At 30.8% G+C, this 8780-nt stretch overlaps 1 pseudogene; it reads right to left on the bottom strand.

Moving 5' to 3' along the window:
• Positions 1–4999: 4999 nt before the first annotated feature.
• LOC148199377 (putative inactive poly [ADP-ribose] polymerase SRO1) lies at positions 5000–7550 on the bottom strand (annotated as a pseudogene).
• Between the last annotated feature and the right edge of the window lie 1230 nt (positions 7551–8780).

Consider the following 8780-nt stretch of genomic DNA (forward strand, 5'->3'; position numbering starts at 1 on the left):
AAGGTTTTGATTTTTCAACTGTGAACGTATTGTTTTCATCAATTCTGAGTTTGTGATCTGCAAACTCCACAAATAAGAACACAAGAACAGAGAATCAAAACCCCAATTCTCCCCTCCGATCTGAAAGGTAGAAGAACTCCAACCCAATTTTGAATTTAGAGGAACCAACTTTTTCTCAAATCAAAGCGAAACGAAATCCTGTATCCCAAATCACAAAAAATTAGATATACAAACAGAACCGTAAGGAAACCGATCAAAGAAAAAAGAGGAGGAGGAGAAGGAAGCTTCCTCCTTGCTCCGCAAAGTCAAAACAGAGAGAAGAAACTTCCGCCGCCATCACATGCACCGCATCGCGAGAAGGGTGTTCGCCAACTAGAACCGCGAAGGAGAAGAGGAAAGGAAAGCTCTTCCTCCTTACAACGTTGTCCACAACGAAAAAAGAGGAAAAATGGGAAGAAAAGAGTCCCTTGCACGACGAAGGTCCTGCGGTTCCACTGATAACCGCGATCAAACACGAGAATGCTGCCTGAGCGGTATCTCCATAGTGCCGGTGATTCTCGCCGCCACAAGACCATCTTACATTCACGAGATTGAAAAATCCAAAAGGAAAAAGAGAAAGAGAACCCTAATTTTCGAAGCCAGTCTCATAGACAACCCCAACCTTAATTAAATTTTAGAAAATCACTTTCAAAAATAAAAATTCACCTTTGTCCACGTCAGCCAATAAATAGTATGTGATTAACCGAGTGCTCCGGTGGACAAATGGTTTAATATTTTTAACTAGTGTCTAAGGATGACGTCGGCTGGAATACAAGTCGTGGGACTGATCATCGAGCTAACCTCTGTGACGAGGTGTTAGAGTAAGATGTTTGTTTGGTTTGTTTTCATTGATTGATCATCTTTAACTTACTAAATTTTTTGGTTTTTTTTCAGATTTAGTGGCATCCTGGAAAACAAAGGCCTTTTCAAGAAATTGTTTGCCTGAAGCGGTACAGCCCCAACAGCCGACCCATAAGGGGAAGAAAAGGTCCTCTCGTGAAAGGAGAAAATCATCCTCTCATAAATGCAGTCTAAAGGATGTCAGACCGCCAAAGCCTCTGAACATGTTTCCACTTGTGCTTTCTAACGTTAACTACGAATATTCGAATATTGATCACTCGTACTTAGAGATATGAAAAAAGCCTTAGTGGCAACCATATATCTAGGTCATGGCAATAATGATTATTAACAATATTATATAGTTTTTTTATAGATGGGAACTGTGGAAGATTTTTGGACACAGTTATTGAGAGAGGTTGTGGATTTGGACAAAACTGATTGTGCATGTGCTTGTTTGCTCCTTTAGTGAGCACCTTCTGCCAATGAACTATTAAGAAAAGTGCACATTGTGCAAGCAAAGAGAAATAAGGAAAAAGAAGTTTCCAACGGACATTAATGGAATGGTTTCTATAATTGAACTATAACTTTTGCTTTCTCTATCTCTCACGTGGCTGGTCTAATTTGTTCAAGTAAAAATGGCTTAAAGAATCCCATGATACAAATTGCTACAACATTTTCTTTACTTCAATATCATTAAAACACCAATCATTTGTAACGCAATTGCTTTACTCCATCTTTTTTACTTCAATATATCCATTTAAATTAAGCATATTCCTATTAAGAAAAATCCTAGAGCGTTTATCTTTAAGTTTAAGTGTTATATTGAATCCAGATAAAAAAAAGTTGAACAATATATCTATCTATATCTATATAAATCAACAAATTCATTGCTTTAAAATTTTATGTTAAAATAGTATCAATCTTTTTTTATTTATGTTTTTTTATTATTATTATTATTATTATTGAATCACTAACATCAATACCCGACCATCAAAAATAAAGATTTGTAACTTTTATATATATAAAGAATTACCGAGTCTATAAAGTCTTCCAAAAAGAGTGCAACATCTTCTACTGTGTTAGGCTTTTGTTTGGTTGAGAGAAGAAAAAGTATGTAGAAAAAAATGAATAAAAAAAGTAAAATAGAATAATAAAAGAAAGTTTATTTATTAAAGTGAAATATATGAGAAAGAGGTTTTGGATTCATGAAGTTTTCGTGGGTTGAAAGAAAAAAATGATAGCAAGCTTCCATCATTATTTGATTAATCAAAATTAATTCAACTAATATTTCTTTATAACTAAATTCTTAAATTTACTTTTTGAAAAATTTCATCTATTTTAATTTGATTTACGATTTTTAAATTTATATTAAGAACGTCTTTTAACTTTGTAAAATATATCATTTTTATGGACACTAAAGAAAACATATATGTGCTATACGCATATTTGTTTACTTTTTTTATAATAATAAAAAATAACTAAATTATTACTATTAATATTGAATATTGTTATAATAATAAAAATAAAAATAAATTTTTTCTAACTTCATTGTAAATCATTTTTATTTATTTTGTAATTAGTTATAATTAAAAAAAATAATTAAGTTTAAAAAAAGAGATAAATTAAAAGAATAGGTTAAATTTAAAGAAATCATCACTTAAATAATAAAATTGGAAAAATAATTATTTTAATTTTAAAAAACTTTTATTCAAAGGGTTAAATTGGAAAAAAATGTATACCGAAAATGAAAATTTCCATTATATACAGGTATAGGTATAATTGAATTGCTAATCATGAATCAAGAGACGAATAAGATTCTTTTATTTAATTTTTAATAGATCAAAATTTATTAATGAATTTTTATTAATTTATTATAATTTAAACTAAAATTCATCCGATTCATTATACACAAAAAATTTCATCTCTTTATCTAAAATGCAATAAAAAATAAATATTTTTTTGTAAAATGAATACACATAAACTATCTCCTTTTCCCCACACCCACTTATTCCCAAATCCATGAGAGAGCAGCAATGCAAAAGATGATGATAGCTATTTCCTTTTATGCAAACGAATTATTTTCTCAAACAAAAAAAAAGGACAAAATCACCATCGTTATTCCAAGACCCCATATAAGAAATGACAAGATTATTTCCTAAAATGAAGCATTTTAAGTACTTAAACTTTTATCCTGATTACAATATTATTTTCCTTCTCCTGACATATATTATAGACGGAGAAAAAAATTATTTGTAAATCATTCGAAACTTTTTATATACAAATTTTAAAACTATTATTTATAAGCATATAATTTAATGTACATAATAGTCTATGATCAAACGGCAGTATAAAAGATTTATACTGTAAATATATTTTTGTTTTCATATGTCTATTTTAATAGATAGCTTATGGTAACAAACGTAATGTATTCATTTTTATTTCTGACCTTTTTATGTGACTTGAACACTGTTTTCGTCTCATTTTAATATTGAGTAGATAAAATATGTAATAATTAAGTAAAACTAGATATGTGAAAATGGATAATCCGATTCGACTCGGCTCGGTCCACCATGGGTTAGTCACTTAGAGTCAATCAAACTCGGCTCATTTATTAACGAGCTGAACAAATTCGAACCTGACTCGACCTACCACAGGTTGGTGGATTAAACAGGTTGACTCAATGACATTAATTATAAGTTTTTTTTAAATAAAAAAGTTACAATTTTTTTTAATTCAAATCTAAATAAACGTCACACTAAAATGATGTTAAACTCCAAAGATAATTCAAAATAAAAAAAAGTATCATACAATTCAAGCGTAATCCAAAAACATGTATAAAAGGCGAACAAATAAGTTTTTAATACTGATAATTTTTGTATCACTTGTTCATTTATAATACTAGAGTCTTGAATAGATAAATCTATAACATTTTTCTCTCTTGAAACATCTTCTTCTTTATCATCATCTACAATATAATAAAAAAATGCTAACTAACAATATTGAAACACAAAAAATAAATAATTAAATTAAATTAGGTGAGTTGGTGAGCCAGTGGCTCACCACGGGTTCAACCCGGTGAGTCGGGTTCTAAGTGAGCCGGGTTGAAAACTAGCCCGCGTAAAAAAATTACATTTTTTTCAAACCCAACCCGGCTCAAACCTATGGTGAGTCAGCACTAGCATAATTAAAAATAATAAAACTAATAATTAATGTTGAACTGTATTAAAAAGTGAACTTTAAATATAATTTAATTTTGTAAAACTAACGTATAAGATAAGTTTGCATCTACATATATATTTTAAATTTATTTTATTTATAGTTGATGTGAGACTTTTAACATGCTTCCCTTATTCTAAGATATATACATCTTGTCTTGCATATGGAACTAGACAAATGGATGGTTAATAGTAGTCCGATAGATGGTAGAATAATATGTCTAACAAATACAAATCTCATTAGGATGGATGCTTTGATAGTAGACTTTAAACCTAATTCAATTTCATAAAATCCTTGTAAGATGAGACTTGTACTCATTTATATATTTTAATTTGACTTTATCTCTAATTGGTATCAGACTTACACCAAAAAATAAATAAAAATAATACTCAAAAGTAATGCTTAAGTACAACTCAAATTATATATAGAAATCTGAATTTGTTCAAAATTGTTTTTGAATTTTAACTATATACTAAAAAAAATACAACACCTTGACAGACAAAAACACATGCTCTCAAATATTTCCTCCAATATTATAAATTAAGATCTTGTTAACTAAAAAATAACTTATTCCATCTCGCTAACAACCAACCCTCAGTTATGTATATCTAAGAGGTTCTTGTTTCTTTTTTTCAGTATGGCGCAACCAACATAATTGTACGTATTTATTGATTTAGTGCACTACCAAAAAAATTCAAATTATCGATAGACATAATTCATTGAAAACAATAAATTTCTATCGATAATTGACATTTTTCGATAGTTTACCGACGGTCACGAAGTCGTCGGTAATTTCACTGTCAGTAACCATTTTTGAAGGATTTGTCCGCCGGTATATTCGTCGATAAGTGCGTGGCAGAGTCCAATGCAAGTTGTATTGTTTATCTACCCCACATTCACATAATTAGACTTGCACAACACAATAATTTGCAATCCATATCCACACAATCAGAACTATAAAACTATATTCAACCTTACATATATTGAGAAACATCTTTCGTACAGAATTCAAATCCAAATTTCCATATATTGATTCAGTATAAGCATTTAAACCTATGTATTGATTATGCTAAATAGCTACACCAATATATTTATAAGTATTGTTTGTTAATGTTAGCTTCTACTTCTACATCATATTCACAGTAGTTTTGTTTAGTACCAATTTGAATACCCTTAACTAAAGCATTAGACTCCCTACTACATTCACTCAATCTCGACTGGTCCACTCCATTGATTTCAACTTCTAAATGTAGTTTTATTTCGTTAGATGCATACAAGTCAAGACTATTTCCACTTTCTAGTTTGCTGGTATTGTAAGGTTCATCGTTAGAGTAGGTATAGACTTCTGCAGAAAAGCATTGATCTGCATCATCAATCTAAGTTATAGGTTGTTGCAAGCCAGTTTTGGGTCCACCTTGCGTAGATGTAAAAAAACAAATACAAGATGATACTTATTTAACTTTATCTCCAAAACTACCTTCTTGACTTCAAGATCCTTCTTAACCAAGTCAACAACATCCTTAGGAAGGTCACACCATTCTTATAGAACATCAAATGCTTCAGGCTCCCATTCTTTTTATAATTTGAAAAACACCTAACTAAGTTGTGCCCAGTATAAGGACTAGCATTTGTGAACTTATTTCTACATCCAACAAATTTAGTGGTGAAGCTACACTAAAATGTGCAGTTCATCCGTTTGGAAACCCTGCTCATTGGTGACACATATGATGGCCAATAGCCTAAAATTGGTTGTGAAGCTCCATTAAAATGTGCAGGTCATTGGGTCACTCCCTTGCGCATCATATTGAGTGCAACCCTTTTCAATGCCTTTGCAATTTTTGCTTCAATTTCTATCTACTAGCCTAATATCTATAAAGACACTTAAATATAAAAGCTCATATGGTGGATTTAAATACAAACCTATACCTTGAGTAGTTAAATAGAAACCTAGACCTATACTTGACCTATCCTTGACCTATCCTCACAGAAAATGTTTTACAATATACACATGAGAATAATGGTTACTTAGGAAGATGTATTGATATGGACAAATGTGTAAGACAAATGATGAATGGATAATGTAGTTTCACTAACATCAATGCATGAATTGAGTCTATGAATAATGCAAAGATGATTTATAAAATATTAATTGAGTCTATGAATAGATTATTGAATTTGAAAATCAATCTGGATGTATCATATGTAGAGGCTACTACAAAACCAATATGGATGTATGATATGTAGAGGTAGAACAAGTTATATGGATGTATGATATGTATAGGTAGAACAAGTTATATGGATGAAGATGTGCAATAATAGGTGCATAAATGAAAAAGAATGGACTCTCAAATTTACTAATTGAGTCAACAAATGTCAGAAAATGAAAACTAATGCATGATAGCAAGTGCAAGACAAATCTGTATTAATGAGAAAAGTGATGCAATGCATTCAAAACAAGTCACATGCAATCAAAATTCAAAATCACTCTTTGAACCTACGGATGGTAGCAAATCACCTGACAACACAGAATTTGACAGTGAAATCATGTTTTGAGATTTGAATGATTTTACTAGGCTATCATGGACCCAAACATGTTCATAAAGTATGCATTATTCCATAAAAATTTATTATTAGGATGTAAAATATGAATACTACTTTAGAATATGAATGGATTTATGAATTGCAACTTAAAACTAGCTATAAACTCACTACACCTAAATCATAAGAAAATGCTAACTAAACTAAACTACTCATGCATATGCACTAGTTGAACTATGAATGAGTTGAACCTTGGTTAGACTATCTAATGCACTAGTTAAAGTATGAATATCAACAAATAAAACTAATGCAAGATTGGCTAATCCTAGAGTGTAGTGGTGCTATGCGACTAAAATGGCATGCAGAAAAATGGATTGACGAGAAAAGTTGGCCAACGTACTAAAATTTGGACAAATGCATTTGAAACATAGAGTCACCCATTAAAAACTCATCTAAGTTCAAATGATGCAATGTAGAAACTTATAATGGTTGTTACTAGAACATGTGAAAACTATCAAATTCAAGGAACTAACACGCTTAATATAAAAAGCTCAGGTGCGACAGATAACAGATGCAAATTTTAGACACTCTTTCTCTCGGCCAAAGATATAGTTGGCTTTAAATGTAGCCACTCTCAAAATCTCACTTTTTGCACTTTAGTTTTAAGATGTTTGCACTCCACACAAACACTCTCTCTTATTGCCAAGGAGATGTAGGCCAAGTTAGTCACACAATTCTCACAAAATTGGTATTCTCTCTACTTTTAATGCACTCAAAAGCACTCAGCTGATGTTTTATAGATAGTGCAACCTTGGTAGCTCACAGGTTAGAGAATCTTGCAGACTAACCTGACAGTGTTTTCGAAATAGGAATATTGCCTTGGTTCTCTGACCAACTGAGGCAGTATGTCCAACCATAAACTGACAACCTCTGATTCTAAACGTTTCATATCCATTTCTTCAACCTCGATTTCATTTTAATTGATGTCATACGCCTTTTATGCCTTAGTTTAACCACGAACGGAGGCCTATAGTTACTAGATGTTTTCAAATTTTCCATTTATATTTATATTTATATTTTGAATTTTTTTTCTAGATGGTTTATGCATTGGTTGCGTTTATAACCGGAGTAATAGTTGTGGAAATTGGTATTGCGCAACGAAATGGTTAATGAGCATGATAACAGACAATAACCAAGAGGGGAGGGATGAATTGGTTCTTTTTAAAAAATTTAGTTTTCTTTTAAGACTTTCGTCGAACAATTTATAAATAATAGATGAAGAGATAAAGAGAATCACACGCATAATTTTTATATTGGTTCGAATCGAAAAATTCTACGTCTAGTTATTAATCACTTTAGAAAGAGTGATTAACTTTTCACTAAAAATTAGTTTGATGATTACAATTACAGTAGTTTAGGGTTTAACAAAAAAAACCTTTCTTCGACATAGAGGGAATGAACATCAACTCAATCAACTTCTAGAGAATCGCTTGCTCCTTTAGACACACTAAAAACAAGTTTCTCCTTTCAAAAGACTTGATCAAACTAAGACTTAAACTTGAGAACTTCCTCATAACCAAATATGTGCTCTCAATATTTTAGGTAACCTTAGAAAGTTTTAGGAGACTTCTATACAGGCCAAGGGTCCGAAAATGAAAAGTCAGTTTCCAACTGCCAAAGATAATCGATTGTCATAAATGATAATCAATTATTTCAAGCCGTTATGGGTTTTGGAAAACGTGATAATCGATTATCCTTAGTGATAATTGATTATTGTCAAACCCTAGATAATATTAAAACTTGCGAAGATAACCGATTGTCCTTAGTGATAATTGATTATTGCAAAAGATGAAATCTTTTCTACTTTTGCTTGTGAGAATCAATTATCTCCTATGACAATCAATTATTGTCATAAGAAATCAATAAAAAGGAATAAATTATAATACTTCTAAGTGCTTAAAATTGAGAGATAACCTAATACAAATGATTTCTACAAAGAATGCTTTTAACAATTGATGTATTTGTTTCTTCAAATCTTCAAGTGCATCATCATCAAAATCTCTTCAAAGCATCAATGCTTCTCATTGGTAACAATAGCCTCTTCGATAGTTAAATTCCAGAAGCATAAAACGGTAAGCATGTTTTCA

This window comes from Vigna umbellata, chromosome 4, assembly GCF_029865625.1.
Source record: "Vigna umbellata cultivar VRB3 chromosome 4, Vumbellata_1.0, whole genome shotgun sequence".
Taxonomy (NCBI): Eukaryota; Viridiplantae; Streptophyta; class Magnoliopsida; order Fabales; family Fabaceae; genus Vigna; species Vigna umbellata.